Here is a 17,739-nt window from a genome sequence, read left to right as displayed (position 1 = left end):
GAGTTTTGTTGCTGACCTCAAAAGCTGCATGCCCAATCAATCTCTGATTTTGTCAAGAAACCAGTCTTGTTTATCAACCCATTGTCCATTTCTTACAGCGTTCCATTGCACTTATCTCACACGCGATCTAATTCGCCATTGCCTTTACGATCGATAGTGAAACAACAGATCTTTGTGTTCACTGTTTTACAGACGGGGCTTGGTGTCTGTCATTGTGAGTGTGTTTGTACGGATTAGAACTCGACGAGGATCCAGCATGCTTAGTCCATCTGTCTGCAGTTGCAGTCCAAGTCAACTCCAATAACACAAATCCACTCTGGCATAGATAAAAAGTATACAAGGTCCTCATTAACTGCTTCTATTATCAGCTTGTATTGATATGATCACTGATGCATGTACACCGATGATGTGTGTAAATGTATGCATTTTAAGTAAAATACATATACTGTATATATCGTCGCTGCCCGATGAAACTCACGTATGTCCAAAACGGTTACTTTTCAGGAAGTGAAAAAAACACAGTATTTCAAAAGCAGTTGAATGTAGCGTTGTCATACTTGGTACGGCATCTTTACATGTAACCATATTCTTGCCAGTGTAATGATATAATCCACATTTGACCAAAATTGAGTTTAAATGGACATGCGTGCATATTTTACAGTAACGGTGGTCGATACGCGTTCTTCCGATCATTAATTAGAATGGCCAAGTCGCGTTTCATATTGACAGAGGAATACGTGCTGGACATTCTCAGCCTCTGGCAAGCGGTGATAGCAGTATGAGTGAGGCATTTTCTAGTGACAATCATGACAGTGGCATTACAGGCTATAATTTGATCAGTTTGACTAAGAAAAAAAAGTTTGAATCTTATCAATGACACAGAGTTTATTTACATACTAGCAAGCAAACTAATCTGTGAAGAACTAGATTAGAACTAAACTGTGGAGAGCTTCAATGTCGTACTTTCGTCTATCCAGTGCTGAGCTTCGATGAAACTTCACGAGACCGGCAAGACCGGCGAGATGCTTCCACAGGGCGGGGAGATACGCGGCGTGATTGACAGCTTTGACACCAAATGGATATACGTGAAAATCAGATGACATGATTTCACAACTTTTCATTGGCCATTTAGATATGTGAAGCATTCTGTATACGGAAATGAACCTGGACATTCAATCCGTCGAAAAATCTCAAAATCGGCAAAATGGACATACGTGGTTTTCATTGGACAGCGACGATATGTTAATATTAGTGCTGTCAAAATTAATGCGTTAATGCATGTGATTAATTGTTTTTTTCAGTTTAACGCATTTTGTGTAAAGTTGCGATTTTCTAGACCAATGTTTTTTTTTTCTTTTTTTGCGAACTTTGAAAAGATTTTCAGCAACAAAGATCAAGGAACTTTGCTGCCATACCATGGGTGCAGTGGCGCAATTATATTACACAGAGCCTAAAAATAGGCTAACTTCCGTCAACATAACCAACGTTACAACCTGCTTGCACAAAAAGCGTGCTGGGGACTATTTTCAGGCGCTGTGCGTAATATCATTGCACCGCTGCACTCATGATACGCAACTTTCAATCGCAACTTTTAATTTTCCGTTGGTCTTAGTACACAATGTAACTACAGAAGAGTCAAGTTTTAAATAGGAAAAATATCGAAAGTCTTTGGTCATTTTTGAGCGAGATGCTAATGGTCTAATCAGATTCAATGATCTATGCTAAGCTATGCTAAAAGTTCTACCGCGAGATTCGGAGATCGGCTGAATGGATTCGAAAACGGTAAAGCCCAACTGTTTAACTCTAGGGGAGTTGGAAAATGAGCCTATTTTCCAAAAAAGTGGAGTGTTCCTTTAAAGTGCAGCAGCTTAATAAACCAGTTGTTGGGATGTCTGTCATTAATGTTAATCAAAGAACAAAGGTAACAGAGAAAATTGTAGCTTTAATAAGGATTAATCTATATTTAATGTATAATTTATGCAGTTAAGACTGTACAGTGTTTGATAACTTTATTTGATTTCTGTATATTGATTTTATATAGGCCACACGTAAATATGACATTTATTGTAATGGGTTTATGTGAAGATTGACTTAAATTAAAAGTTATTCTTTTATGTTGAAATTGACAGCCTCAGACGTCAATGCCCACGGGACCGTTGGCTGAACATCTGATACACATGGCACACTTATCTGGAAACACTTCAGAAGTTTCGAAGTCGTCGGAGACAAGTGTGTTGCATTCTTTAACGGTCCGCCTGGAAACAAAGATGCTGCGAAGCCCCCTCATGGAAAACGAAAGCCGCTGTGTTTACAACTCTGACAATGAATGCTTACCAGAATCAACTAAACGCTGGATTTTCAAAAGTATGTGAAGTTCACGGCTTTATTGTTGCAGTAAACTTGCACGTACATTTTTTTTATTTTTGTCTATCATTAATGTTTAAAAATATCTATTTCATAGAGACATCAGTAGCAGTATTAGTCTCAGTAATTCTGGCCTTCATTCATAAAAAGATGCCATTGCAACAAATATTTTAAATAGGCTACACTGTCTTTAATTTGTTTCTATGTTAATTTGGAGAGTAACTGGGAAATTATTAAAATATTAAAAACTAATTGTGGTTAATACAGAATTTTTTTTTATTGTTTTTTGGTTTTTTTTTATCGATTGACAGCACTTGTAAATATCTATCTATATATAAGGCTGTTTGTTGAATAAGCAAAAGTTACTAAACTAAACGAACAACCCTTCAGTAGAAAAACGCATGCTAAGAAGTTCATCAATTACAGCAAAACATCACACAAGATAAATTCCTTCTTATGCCATAATAGATATAAATCCTTCATGAAAAAGCATTGTGAGAGCTGTGAAATACCACTCCCTGCATCCTCCTATACATCCAGTGCAGACAAGCCAGATAAAACTCGCGCACACGCAGCAGTTTAGACCTTGAACTAGCGTGACCTCAGTGCTGACAGGCAGATGAACTCCAGCATTTTCCATATCCCGCCCCAATGGACTCCAACTACGTGAAAACACGGTGTAGCTATGCAGAAAACATGATCTTAGTGTCTCCATCTCAGAGTTCCTCTCTTCTGCTTTTGATAGAGGAAGCGAGTTAGCATTTGTCAATGTGCTCATCATAAATGACCGATGACAGACCGATTACGTCTACGTAAAAAAAAAAAAAAAAAACACTAGCATCACAATACTGTGATTGTCAAAACATTTGGTAACTAAACTGAATATTTTAGAGACAACAGGAGTACTTACCAACACGATCATCTTTTTTGAGAGAAATAGTAAAGATGAATGTATATACAAACAAGTTCTCCGTTCTAAGCGCTCTTTGGTGACGTGGATGATTACGTTACTGTTACTGTCCCATAACACCTGATGTACTCGTGACATCATCAGAAGAATGGCATCTACGCTAATGATAGTCTCTCTGTTTTATCCCGAGGTTTACTGCAGTCAGCCGGATCCGGGCCGTATCCAGATCAGAAGGTGGACCTGCGCCCAGACATGACCAACGCATGACCCTGAAGTGTCTGCAGAGGCTGTGTCAATTAGACTCCCCCTGAAATTGCCTCGTCGACACGGCATCCTCAATAAAGCCGTCTCCGGCGTGATGACTTTGATTGTTCGAATATTACAATTTAATAATTGTTAAATCGATATGTCATCCTCAATAAAGCCGTCCCCAGCGTGATGACTTCGATTGTTCGAATATTACAATTTAATAACTGTTAAATCGATATGTCATCCTCAATAAACCCGTCTCCGGCGTGTTGCCTCTGATCTTTCGAATATTCCGATCTATTATGACCTCTGACCTGTAAAGTTTCCAGAATAATAATCATACGCTGTTTGTTAATTGGCCAGAGGAGAACTGGCACCCCGACTGAGCCTGGTTTCTCCCAAGGTTTATTTTTCTCCATTAAGTCACCTGATGGGGTTTTGGTTTCCTTGCCACTGTTGCCTCTGGCTTGGCTTGCTCAGTTGGGGACACTCAATTTTTCTTAATTGTTTCAACTAAATATCCAAATAAATCGAATTAATAAACTAAATTAACCATATAAACTAAATTACAGATCTAAAGCCCACACTGTCACTGTATGATACTTGAAATGAACTGATGACATCACCGTTTTCTCCGGAATGGCCATACAGCTGAATACAATTCTGTTCCATTATTTTGCTGTTTAACACTGTAAAGCTGCTTTAGCTTTAAAAGCGCTATATAAATAAAGTTGACTTGACTTGACTGTTGATCATCTGTCCATCATCGTATAAAGCCCGCCCTGACTATTTGATTGGTCCGAACAGCTCTGGTTCGAGACATTGTTGCTCCACAACGGATCAAGTCCAGACCGAACTTCTCGACCTCAAATGTTGTGGGCGGGGCTAATTTTGGCTGGCATCCAGGCTACTTTTACATGTGTCCACCGAATTTCATACCTGTACGTGAAATGTAGCGCAAACGGCGCTTAATTGAAATTTTGTATGTGGCGTTATCGAGCCATTTTGCCACACCTAATTCTGAAACCCATATCAGATGTAAATTTTCACTTCTGATGCGTGTGCAAAGTTTCATGAGTTTTCGAGTATTTTTAGGCCCTCAAAAATGCAATTAATTTCGCCTAAGAAGAATAATAGACCGAGCAATTCCAATAGGGTCCTCACACCATCGGTGCTCGGGCCCTAATGAAATGTGAAGAGTCACACAGGGACTTCTATATGACAAATTACGTTTTTTTTTCACTGTAAAGTATATGATCACTTGTTCCTTTTCACTTCAGAAAACTGTTTTAAATAATTAATAAAACCGATTTAACCGTAGTTAACCAATACACTGTAATTAACTGCTTTTACTGTAGCATTTTTACAGTCTTTTACTGTTAAAAATTACAATGCTATTATTTTACAGAGTACACTCTTATTGGTGTCTGAAATCATAATCAAATTAGCCAAAATATTTAATAAACACACCCCTGGGATGCAGTTCCAATTCCTATGGTCATAGGTTATACACATGGGAATACATCATTCAAGGAAGACCCTAATGTATATTAGGACATTTTCTTACACTTGGGATCTCACTAAGACACATCCCAAGGGTTGTGGGTTGATGTACCTCTCTCGACTTCCTTCCTTTCTTTAAGCCGTATCCCACTGAGAGAGACAAGGCCCTTCCATAAACATTTCCATAATCATTTCCGCCACCTGTGTCCATCCCACCACGTTGACAGATGCTCGCTTCCCGTCATCCTATGCGCACAACCATCCAGGGACATTCATTTTACCCCGGCATTAATTCAACGAGGAGCATCGCATTTAAAGGTGTCAACGGTGATGTCCATGACGCTGGAAGAAAGACGGCAAAATGAAAGAGAGATGAAGCGTCTCCCTCGAATGCACTGCACTCTGCGTGAACTCTAGCCTCCTGCCATGAGCTTTGCTTTGTTTAATAATTTATTCATTTTTCATAAAGTTCACATGCTCCCCATATTCGAAGTGTAAATCTGCTAAATCATGCAGCATTTACATTCGAGGACTTCTTCGCTAGCCTTCTAGCGAATGCTTGAGCAATCTTGCGCGTACACATTGCGCTTGATATTTTACCCCACCGCCTGCGAAAACGTGTTTACACATGCTAGTAATTCACATAAACCAACTCAAACGTGACAGATGATGTATCCATCATGGTGTTAAGAAGTTAAGCACAAAAAATAAAAAATGTCTTTTTCTGAAACTCCGCCTTGGCTGCACTCCACTGGAAACATGACAGCTGAGAATTATGGGAAAGGGTGGGGGGATTTCAAGCGAAAGGGAGAGAGAGTGAAAAAAAGAGGCCAAAGAAAAGTGATTTAGCCTCCTAGTTCATCTTCATCTGTGTCCTGTCCCAAAGACCTGGTTCATGAAATAAATACTGCTGAAAATCAATGCAGGGCCTGGGACTTGTAAAGGTGACCCATTCGGAACAGGTGGCTTTTGTGGAGTGCTAAACTCCAAGCTTGTACCGTTAAAACCAAGCTAAGAAGAATTAATGGGGGTCATCGATTAGGGAGAGCACAACTTAGGATTCACAAAGCAGGGAGCCATTTTAAAGTGGGAACTGTGGCATCACAGACGGCCATTTTTGCCAATTCTGATAGATAATTTAGAAACCACTGAAAGGGTGAAAAATAAAAGTGATTCTTGAATAAAGTTTTCTCGCTCTCTATAACTTTGGGGGAAAAATCCCTTTTTCCCCAGTGTTGTTGGTTTCTGTACAAGCGTTCACAGAGGCTGCCTCACCATTATTTAAATTACTTTGGGGTTTTTTCTACAACTATCTATTATTGAGCTACAATCTATTTCATATACACTGCTCCAAAACAGTACATAAAAAAAGTGTTAGCTGTAGTTGTGCTTGGTTCGTCTGGTCCGGACCAAAAAAAAAAGTTTAGTCATGGTCCGCTTAGCGTTCAGATTGGCATTTTTATCACCGAAGATATAGGGATAAGGTTTGGTCTTCGACCTGATTGGTCTGCTTTTATGAAGTATTGCCTATTTTGAGATGGAACTTATGAACATCCAAAACAATGCTGTATGTTGGGATAAATGCACTTGTATATGTTTAGCCTACATTTGATGGTATTTTGACCAGCTGAGAACTCGTGAAGAGCTTATAAATTGTGTAAAGGAGTCAAAATGGCGGTAGGAATCCCTCCGTCACACAAACAAACGAAGATCTGCTGCGAGGAGACGAGGTTCTGATGCCTTTACCGAACTGTGATGGGCAACATCATGATTATGACGAGAAAAAACATATATGCTTGAGCCCGGTATTGTACACATTTCTACCAATACATTTCCATGACTTTTAAGAAAATATTCAATACCTAACCTTCCATGAAAGTCTGTGTATACATGCAAAATAAGAAAAATCCATGTTCAAATGTCAAATCACAGCCTATCCTAACTAATTAACGTAAATCTATATGGTTTAATACAAAATAAACGCTGACACACCAGTAAAACGGTTAGATAAAATACTGTCTGACCCTAGCAATGGATTAACACACATCAATGGGAGGCAACGATGATAAATAAGTAAATAAAAGTGTCCAGGGACACTGTAACTTTTGGAATACAAAATTGGGTAAACTAAGAAGATTTTAAAACAGCTTTACCTCCTAGTATTTACCATTCATCTCATTGGTAAATCATCAATCATTAACAAAATAACGTCCCTATTGGAATTTCTGCAATTTACACCTATACAAACTGCAAATGCCAGACAATCCCCCATGCCAGGGTCAGAAATGTACTTTTCCATTAAGGAGTTCCTTGCAATTGATTTCCAAGAGCATTTTTATTTATTTATAAGTGCATTTTTTAATGATTAGCTTTGTTGTCGTTTAAATTTAACCAATTACTTAAATCAATCAGAATACTAGACTGTTACCAATAAAATTGTATCATTAACAAAAGCCATCTTTACACTGCTAAGGTGGAACAGAAGCTGCATCTGAAATAGCTTAAATGTTTATTTACACAGAATGTTTAATGTTACTCAAATTATAAAATGAGCATTATAAAACTCTTTACCGTGTCATTGTCAGTTATTGATTTGCTCTTGATATTGTAGGCTAATAATGATTTGTCGATTAATAGATACATAAAATGTTTTTGTGTTTGGGGAAACTGCACGTCATATTCTGACAATAGAGATAAAACATTGGGTTGGAAGGAATGAAGTGTATGTTAACGAAGTTTCAAAGTTTGTTTAACCAATATTATCACTTAAACATATATTCTATTACATACATTTTTTGAAACAAATTTTTCCAAAACTTTCTGGTTTATTTATTTTTTCAAAAGTTTTCCAGGTTTTTCATGACCGTACGAACCCTGTTGAGCATTCTGTTCTTTGTTGGGTCTTATCTTCCTGTTTTTGGTTAGTTTACATCTCCTTGGCCCGTGTTGCTTCCATTTTTGATTCGAACCGCACCAGAGTTAATTTGAAAGCGGATCAAGATCTTTTCAGCAGTCTTGGTCCGCTTGTTTGATGCACACAAGGGTTCGGATGCCAGCGTTCACACTTGTTCAAATGAACCGCGCTAACAGAACAATCACGCCAGAGTTCGTTTTAATCGAATCAAACATGCCAAGTGCGAACACCCCCTAAGATGCAATGAGGACCAGATTTGATACACTCTTAAAATTAAGTTCTTTATTGGCATCTTTGGATCCATGAAGAACCTTTGACATCCATGGAAACTTTCCATTACGCAAGGTTCTTTGTAGTGTATAAAGGTTCTTTAGATTATTAAAATATTATTCACACTCAGAAAATAAAATGGTTCTTTTAAGAATTATTCACTAAAAGGTTCTTTTGGGGGACCAAAAATGGTTCTTCCGGGGGACCAAATATGGTTCTTCTATGGCATCGCTGTGAACCCTTCGGACCCTTTATTTTTAAGGGGGCATTAACACCGGTTTCAACTAAAAACTTTTATGCATTTTGGCCGTTCATTTAAACAAGAATGGCGTTTTGGGGGCCTGAAAACGCAAACTTTTGAAAACGTGTTTCAAAGTTTTTCAAGTTTTTAACCATCTCCGTGTAAACTACAAAAACACACATTTTTGAAAACAGTGATGACATGTGCATACGTATTACGTGTTCAGTCTATAGGCACGCATTGAATAATACAGCGTATTTAAATGTTTTCGCGGATCCGTGTTAAGGGTAATCCTTTTGACAACGTTGTCGTCTGTATTTGAAAAACGCAAATGAAAAAACTTTTCCATTTTTAGTACATCGTTGTCATGTAAACGTACCCTAAGAGTCTAGTTCTGTGATGCTAGAAAATATTACAAAAAGAGCTCTGTGATTGGCCAAAACGCTTAGTTCAGAATGGAATCAGAAAACATGATGTTTTCATTTTATAATTTGATCATTTACAGCTAATTTTATCAAAAAAAGACCAAATTAAAATCTTTTTTTAGCTCTAAATTGTCCTCTCCAACTTCCTCCATCTTCCTTTTCTATTAGTTTTCTCATCACCTCAGGCTTCTCATTTCTCAAGTATTTTTTTTTTTCAGCTTGTTTAAAATAAATCAATAAAAAGTCCAGGGGAGACGAATCAACGACACATGTGGCCGGGGGGCATGAGGTCCAACATATTCCCACCATGATCACTTGCTCCACCACTCTACCCTTGACGTCGCAACTCTGTGTGTGTGTGTGTGTGAATCGAGGGGGAAGATGGTGACACAGAAATTTCTGCTCTATGACAAGCGTGCCGAATCAGATGCCTCATTTATAATGTATATCGTGGATTTGTGAGTGATTTTCCATGCATACTAAAGTGGCACCAGGAAGAGTATCTCGTGCAAAAGAAACAAAAACAAAAAACTAAAATGTGAGACATGGAAAAGAAATACCAAGATCTAGAAGAGAAAATGAGTAATTGCCTCCGGGGACCAATATCAATATTCAGTGCAGTTTGTACTTCCACACTAGTACGTCACACATGTTCAAGAAAGCGCCCCTTATAGTGTGAGTCACAGGGATTAGGCATCTCGCCACATAAACAGTTAAGATTATTCAAATTGGGATCAGACATAGCAGCTTTAACATCGTCATGTTTTCAAGTTAGGCCAGGATGAATGTTTGGCGGATTTGCAGCATTTTACTGACACCGGCCGGTATTCTAATGACGATTTAGCCGGATTACACCACTGTGCATACGGTGACACCTTCACCTGTTCTGTATCCTTTGGTTGTGTTTAAAAGAGTGGTTCTGAACTGGTAGGTTTTGATCCAACAATGGTGCGCAGGTCTGTTCTTATAGCGACAGCATGGAAAAAACAATGCTAAATGCAGTAACAATGCAAGGCATTTAGCAAAATAAATACGTTTAGCAACTTTCAAAAGGGAGGCTAAAACGCTTCCCATACCTTTTGTATTGGTGTCAACATCAAAAGAAGTGCAATCCAATCAAACGCTAAAGAATTTTGGGGCTAATTCATCTCACTATTGGTAGAAGATACCCAAATTAGCTAGATGCTAACATGGATAGATTGCGTGGCAATCATCCTCAAACACAGAATTTAACAAATAAATGTAAAAATTCTACAATAAAAAAACAATGATTTTCTAAAATTTAGGATAACACTTTAGTTTAGGGTCCAGTTTTCACTAGTAACAAGTTGCTTATTAGAATGCATATTACTACAGGGCCGTAACCACCATAGATATTGAGGGGGACAAGTCCCCCCAATAATTAGAAATGGCCAAATTAAACGACCAGAAGAAAAAAAAAACGATATGAGGGCAGATTAGAACCCGGAACCTTTGACACAGTTTACAAAAATTCTACCACCAGACCACCAGGGAATTTGAACGTCAACAGCAGATCTATGTATTTATTCACTAATGCGAAGAATCTCGGGACTAATTATATATTTAACGCAAACATTGTTTGCAAATAGTTCCAAAAGGATTATTTCCCAACTAGAATTATTCCTAGAATTTCATTCACTGTTCTGTTTCTTTATGCTTTATAAATAAAATTAAAATTGGTCCCCCCAATGTTCAAGACATGGTTACGGCCTTGTATTACTAGGATATTGGCTGTTTATTAGTACTTATAAAGCACATATTATATATATACCGAAACTAAACAACTACCTTACTAACTATTAATAAGCAGTAATAAGGAGTTTATTAAGGCAAAAGTTGTAGTTAATAGTAAGTTAATAGTGAGAATTGGACCCTAAGTCTAATCTAAATCTAAAGTTTGACCAAATTTAGCAGTGTTATCTTTTCTTCTTTATAGCAAAGTTTTCTGCCTGCAGTTGCCCATTGACATTAAATTATTAAAATATTAACTAAGTGAGCGTCAGATGACAGCAAAGATAAACGTTCGTACAATTTAAAAATTGGGGAAATGATCATGGACAATTAAATATCAGCAAATAGTGAAATTAAAAATGCTCTACTGTTAACCAATATGGTACAAACATAACGTACATCCCTAGTAAATATGACCCGGATTACATTAAATACAGGTTTGCAACATGGCCAAAAATCACTGAAATTCAATTTCTGTACGGTTCAGTTACTGTGTCGGAACAGCACTTGTAAAAGCAACACCGGTTGAGAACCGTTGGTTTAAACAACCTAGACAGCCACCATCAGCAATGCAATCCTGCATTACAAAATGAAAATAAAAAAAGAGAAAGAATGAAATAAATAAACATGACAAGCGGCCACTTAACCGCAGACTCCCAGGCTGAAACCTGATGAGGCCCGCACCCCGGCGAAACTTCAACAAATGCTAAGTGACACGCTTAAGTGGGTTCAGGTTGTGCAACCAGAATAATTCACTAAAAATACAAATGAGGCCACACAACGGCTGCAGGGAAGAGAGAACCAATAACTATTCACCCATTCAAATGAGCCTCGGGGTAGAGGGTCTCCTTGGGTTCCCAGGTGCCACACGGGGGTATTGACCGGCCTGCAGTCATCGAGCAAACACGTAAACGGCCTGTATATACATCATGGATTCCCCTCATTGAGAATCAATATCAAATAACCCCACTGTTCACTGGCAATTATGGTCGGTATCCAACATCTCAGGCCTCTTTATTTTCCACCTCCATCATTAAATGTGACCTTCAGGCCACTTTCTGGCTTCATTCTCCAGGTGGAGATGGAGGCACGGGGAGCAGGCTTTTGGGGGATTCAGCTGGGGCCACAAGGGAGGTTGCAGGGGCATCTTCTATGACAGATCAATTATGGTTGTACCGCTGGGCTTTGGGCCAGCTCCTCTTCCAAGGCCGCTAATAGAATCCCAATGTCACCAATGACATTACTGACTAGATAGGTTAGCCTCAGGTTCTAGAGGTCTCAAGTCACTGTCCCGGTCCTGTCTTGCTGTGACCACTTGACCTATTCTTACTGGAGACGTGTAACCATCGCTTGACAAGGCGCACCGCGATAGCGCGGACATTGACGTCCAGTTAACCTCCACGCTCACTCATAATTGTCCTCGCCATTGATTTCATGGTGCTACTGATTGCTTCTTGCTCTGAAGAGACCCGAGATTATAGATACGCTAGGTGCACGGAATATCAAATAAATGGTATTTGTGAGGTCTTGCTGCAGAGATTTCTCTTCATTGCAGTTTGACAACTTCAATATTTCTGAACCACTGCTTCTCAGAACTGAGACTCAGGATGGATTATTCTGGAATCTACTAGGAGAATCCTAAAGTTTAGGCAAGACAGGAAATGTTCCCCTCAAAATGAAAGCTGTATGACTTGTGGAACAATCATTTTCCATACAATGATAGTCAATGAGGTCCAACGTTTTCAATGTATGGACAGATACAATCTTCAAAATATCTTATTTTGTGTTCCCCAGAAGAAATAGAGATATACATGATTGGAATTACACGAGGGTGAGTAAATTATGACTTATGATTTTGATAACACTTTATTTTACAGTTTCCTTGTTACACGTTACATGTAGTAACTGTAGGACTAACTATAAACTATGCATATTACAACTAACCCTAAATCAAACCCCAATCCTAACTCTAACCTTATAGTAAGTACATGTAGTTAATTATTATTACTTAGTACTTAAATGTATAATTGCACTGTAACACGGACACCTTAAAATAAAGTGTAACCCAGATTTGTATTTTAGTTTTGGTATAATAGTCAAAGTAACACATGACAGGTTTATGCATAAAGCACTACTGAACAAACTGCAACACAATAAGACAATTTAGACAACATTACATTAGCTAAAAAAAACTAAACTAAAGACCTAAACTTAACTATAATACACCCGGCGCAATGCAACGCCAGGTACGACGCAAGTGTTTTTTGCTAGTTTCAGCCCAACGCTTTTATCCTTTTCCTGCCCAGCACCACATTATTTAAATAGCAAATGCACTTATGCCCATCTGTTCGCCCATGGGCGTGCTGGTCTGAAAACTAGGTGTGTTCCATCATATTGTTGGCGTGTTGCTATTTTGAGGCAACTGAAAATGACGCCATTGACCAACAAAAACCTGGTTTAAAGTCAATGGCGCAGTATTTCTTTAGTTATTTAAAGGGTGCGTTAGTAATATGCGCCTTTAGGCGGGTGCACAACGCGCATACACTCTGCTTATTATACACACAGGGATGCGCAGCAGCACACAAACATCTTAAATATTAAAAATAAAAGGATTCCTCTCTGGAGAAGTGTTCAGTCTTTCCGTTCACAAATTCCGCCATGTAAATAGCGAATCCGCCATGGTGCGAGTGCAACTGGCTTTTAGAGGGAATGGGAGATGAGACTCTGATTGGTTTATTGCACGTTACGCCCAAAACACACTCAGGACTCATTAAGAGACTAGGTACAACCCTTTTGGAGCGCCGCCAGAAAAAGTGGATTAGAGCCTTGCATTTCTGCCCGAGCCCGATGGGCCCCGACTTTTTTACACCCCTAGGGCCGGGCTTTGGGCCAAATTTCCCGTCATACCTCAAAGCGGGCCGGGCTGCGGGCCTTTTTAGGCTTCTCCTTCATTTTATATTTTAGACATTCAATAATTAAAAGAAACAATGAGATATGCTGCGCTGGTGGAAACAACATGAGACCATGATATCGCGAGTCCGCAACTGTCAAGACCGGCTCGCACAGTGTTTAGAGGACAGCGCTATGCAACACACATCGCCGCAAATGAGTAAAGCAAGCCAACACACAAACTGCCGCAAGTGAAACTGAAAATAAGCTAAGTCTTAGATGCTCAAAAACACAACAATCTTCCTTAAAACTAATTAGACTAAAGGCTCTTACCAGTGATTAGGTCGCTCGTTCTCATAATGCGGTCTTTGATGTTGAAATGAGCTGATGAATAAAATGATCATATCGGTTGCTTTCGTTGACATGAACTCCGTTAAATGTGCATATAGCAGGGGAATTGAAGATCGGATTTATATTAATTTCGCGGAGAGGTAGGTAAGACAACCAGCATGTTTTTTTTATTAATTATTTGTTTAGATTGTGTAGCCCGTTTCATTTGCGCGCGCTGTTGCGATCTGCCTGCCTCATCTTGTCAAAAATGCCTTTTTACTGTGATGGTGGTGATAGTAGGCTAAACGTTTAAACGATGCTTTAAGTGTTTTATATGGATTTTATAAGCGAGACAAGTCAAGTGTTGATTTCAGAGGCTAAAGCGTTGGGTTAACTCACTGTCGGCCGCTGGCCGCTTGGTCGTCACTTTAAAGAACAAAAACTTTAATTTAACAAGCAATAAAATGCTTCAAACATTTGTCTAAATTAACTTAACAAAGAAACGAAACTAAATATAGCCTAACTACGTTGACAAGTGTTGATTTGAGAGGCTAAAACGTTGGGTTAACTCAATGTCGGCCGCTGGTCGCTTGGTCGTCCCTTTAAAGAACACAAACTTTAATTTAACAAGCAACAAAATGCTTCAAACATTTGACTAAATTAACTTAATAAAGAAACAAAACGAAATATAACTACTTTGACATTAAAAACAAAACTGAACTATTTTAATGGCTGCAACTAATATGTAATAGGGAGGATTAAAAAAAACAAGGGCTCCAGTCGGACTCGGGCTGATAATTTTGATGAGCTGTCGGACACGGGCCGGGCTAGGGCCTCAGCGTCTCGGGCCGGGCTAGGGCCTAGTTTTGAGGCCCGTGCAGGGCTCTAAAGTGGATTCGGATACGCCCTAAGTGCACATGCGCCATGCGCACGTTTCAATACTACTTGAGTAATAAAAAATAATACGATCTATTATTTGATGCGATTAGTAATGTAAAGTGTGCATCAGCATGACTAAAAGTGGCATTAACCATACAAATTAAAGAAAGACAACTGTTAATGGACCAAGTATGAAACAAACCTACAAAATCTAATTCTGAAAGAGGCTGTCTCACAAGATGTTAGCTGGATAAAGAGTTGTGACAGCTAAATGACAAAACAATCTTTTTCTATTCCACTTCTAAGTCCCTGATGGGCTATAGTCTCTAAGGTATTTTCTACACTGTCTCAGTTTCACGCCCAACACAAAACCTCTCTCTCTAATTCAATAGGGTGGGTTGCTGTCCGGGTGCCTAGCCCAGGCAATGACAGCCCTTTTAAATTCTCCATTGCCAATTACACTTATTCCTTCTGGTGGAGAAAGCGGAGGGGGGGAGCGAGAGGAAAAAAGGAAGAGAAAACGTGGCGACGATGAGCACTTGTTTGACAGGGCCGATGTGGAGATGGAAATGTGGTAATTTGGAGTAATTCGGCAGTGCGTCGACGCTAGCCGGGCCTGCCTGTCCATCCGCCAGAATAAATGGGGTCAGCCGCGTGTGATCGGCAACTTTCATTTATATGTAAATGACCCCCGTCACCGTAAAGCCAGCATGCAGCCGCACGAACACACACACACACACACACTCAAATAGCATGTTAGCTACCACCCAGCCTGCCTTAGCTCTTTACACTTGTAAAGCATAAATACACACATACCTCATATAAACCCAGCATGTCAAACAAACTGATGCACGTCTGCCATAGGGGTGTAACGATACCCTCATGTCACGATTCGATACATATCATGATATGATATTATTGTGATACTCCAAGACATATGGTAAAAGGATAACAAAAAAATTACTGTTGATTAAAATGCTAAAGTTGGTATTACATTGGGGGTGGAAATTAATAGGCTTGGACTTGGTGCTGGTAACCCAATGCACAGGACAATGGTGACACCAGAATAAAAATATTCATATTCTGAAGCTGAAAATACATTATTTTAGATGAATATGCTAGCACTCTGTCACTGACTAGATATATTTAAAATAATGCAGGCCACTTTTTACTGGTAACAAGACGTTTGGCATTATCAGGACCCACAAATATTCCCCCATTGCATTATCACATATTATATTCAACATTATAAGTCGTTTAATGTAGTTCTGACTGACACTAAAACTCTGCAAACTTGATTTTTTTTTTTATTTTGGGTGAACTATACACAATACAGATTGCCACTATCCACGATACATCTTGTTGCATTTTTTGTATTGTGATATATTGTGACAATATATACTGTTACACTCCTAGTCTGTAATAATTGTGAATGCTTAGCTACAGGTTCAAAAAACAGAAGCTTGCAGAATGTCAACACCAGCCTATGCTAACTAGCCTTTAGCTTAGCATTCTCACACTGTGTATTTGCCATAAAACTGAAATATATCTTTGAGTTTCCTTGAAAGTTTAGTTTAGTTGACATTATATTTTGCTAAATGTATGAACAGGTGAAACTTTATAACAAACAAACAAACAAACACATTTGCAGTCCCCTGACGCACTGAAAGTTAAAAACGACTTTTACCAGACATAAGTGACATACAGCAGAAATCAAGTCATAGTTATTAATGTCAACATTTCAGACAATCGATGATACAGGATTCCATAAGAGATACAACCTCCCATACATTTTGCATGCTGATGTATTATGTTTATTTACTCTGACTTATTTATGAGCCTGGGCTTTTGAAGATGTATCGATTTAATTTTCAAATCTTTGGACAGTTTTGGTATCAATTAATTCATGTCCGACCTATCACTGGAATATGTAAAAATTGCATAATTTGGCTCTTTGGGTCATGAATTCTTTGGATTTAGACATAGTAAATTATTTATAGTGCTGAGATAAATCTGTCTGCGATATATCTGGCCAAACAGGGCAGCAAAATAGATTTTTTTTCCCTCACCAATAAAAGGTCCCTGTTGTAAATATGAATGATATCTTTTAATAAGGGCAGTTTTTTCTTGCATTCACGGTTGTGTTGTTTCTCCTTTCATTTAATAATAAACCTTCCCTGTTTATCTAGAGCATTAAATAATGTGGACGGATATAGAATACTTTCCTCTCAGAGTTCTCTGAGGCATTCTTGTCTTAATTTTTCAGACTCTCGCGGCATAGCTTGGCATCTAAATTCCTGCTGCAGTTGATAAGGTGGAAAGCTGCATGCTGGGAAGGCATGGTCAAAGAGATGCTTTCCTGCTGAGCTCAGGTCCTGAAGAACAGAAGCTGACTCAATGTCTGTCACATCGTATTGTGGCCCACTTCCCAGCATCACACCACCTCAACGTTATAGTTCTCCTCTAAATTTCTTCTGTATTTCACGCTAACCATTTAGGCCATACTCTACCCACTATCCTCATGATGTACACTAAGGTGATATGTGTGCCACTCATTTAGGGACATTAAAGGTCCGTCCATACTGAAATCTGATTGGTCCAAATTCATGCTGTATTCATTTTCAATGTGGAAAGACGGGTAAATTCCTATGTATCGCATTGTGCCTTGTTAGGACACAGTATAACTCTCAATGTGGCTTAAATCCCCCAAAGTCGGCTTGTGCTGACTGTGTCTTCATTTGGATCGCCAGCCCCCAAGCCCCTCCTCTCCTGCACTCTTCCTACTTCCAGCCAACTTCCAGTCTCTCTCTCTCGTTCCGTCAGGGTTGGGGGAATGAAGACTTCAGGGCCAAGCAAACAAATTCTAATAAATTGCTGTGCCGTGACTGGAAAGCTCAAGTTCTAATCCTCCCAGTTTCTCCCACCTCTCTGCATATCGGCCGCTGCATTAATTCTCATCAATGGGCCGTGGTGGTGGTGGTACGGGGGAGTGTGGTCGCGTCCGTCCTGCCTG

At 39.1% G+C, this 17,739-nt stretch overlaps 1 protein-coding gene across 9 annotated transcripts in view; it reads right to left on the bottom strand.

Moving 5' to 3' along the window:
* celf5a (cugbp, Elav-like family member 5a) overlaps positions 1–17,739 on the bottom strand; it is a gene marked incomplete at both ends in the record, with an annotated part of 303,029 nt that overhangs the window by 147,485 nt on the left and 137,805 nt on the right. The gene's annotated exons all lie outside the window — the stretch shown is intronic.

Source organism: Gobio gobio (assembly GCF_949357685.1).
Source record: "Gobio gobio genome assembly, chromosome: 24".
In the NCBI taxonomy this organism is placed as follows: Eukaryota; Metazoa; Chordata; class Actinopteri; order Cypriniformes; family Gobionidae; genus Gobio; species Gobio gobio.
This window is presented reverse-complemented; position numbering and strand designations above follow the sequence as displayed.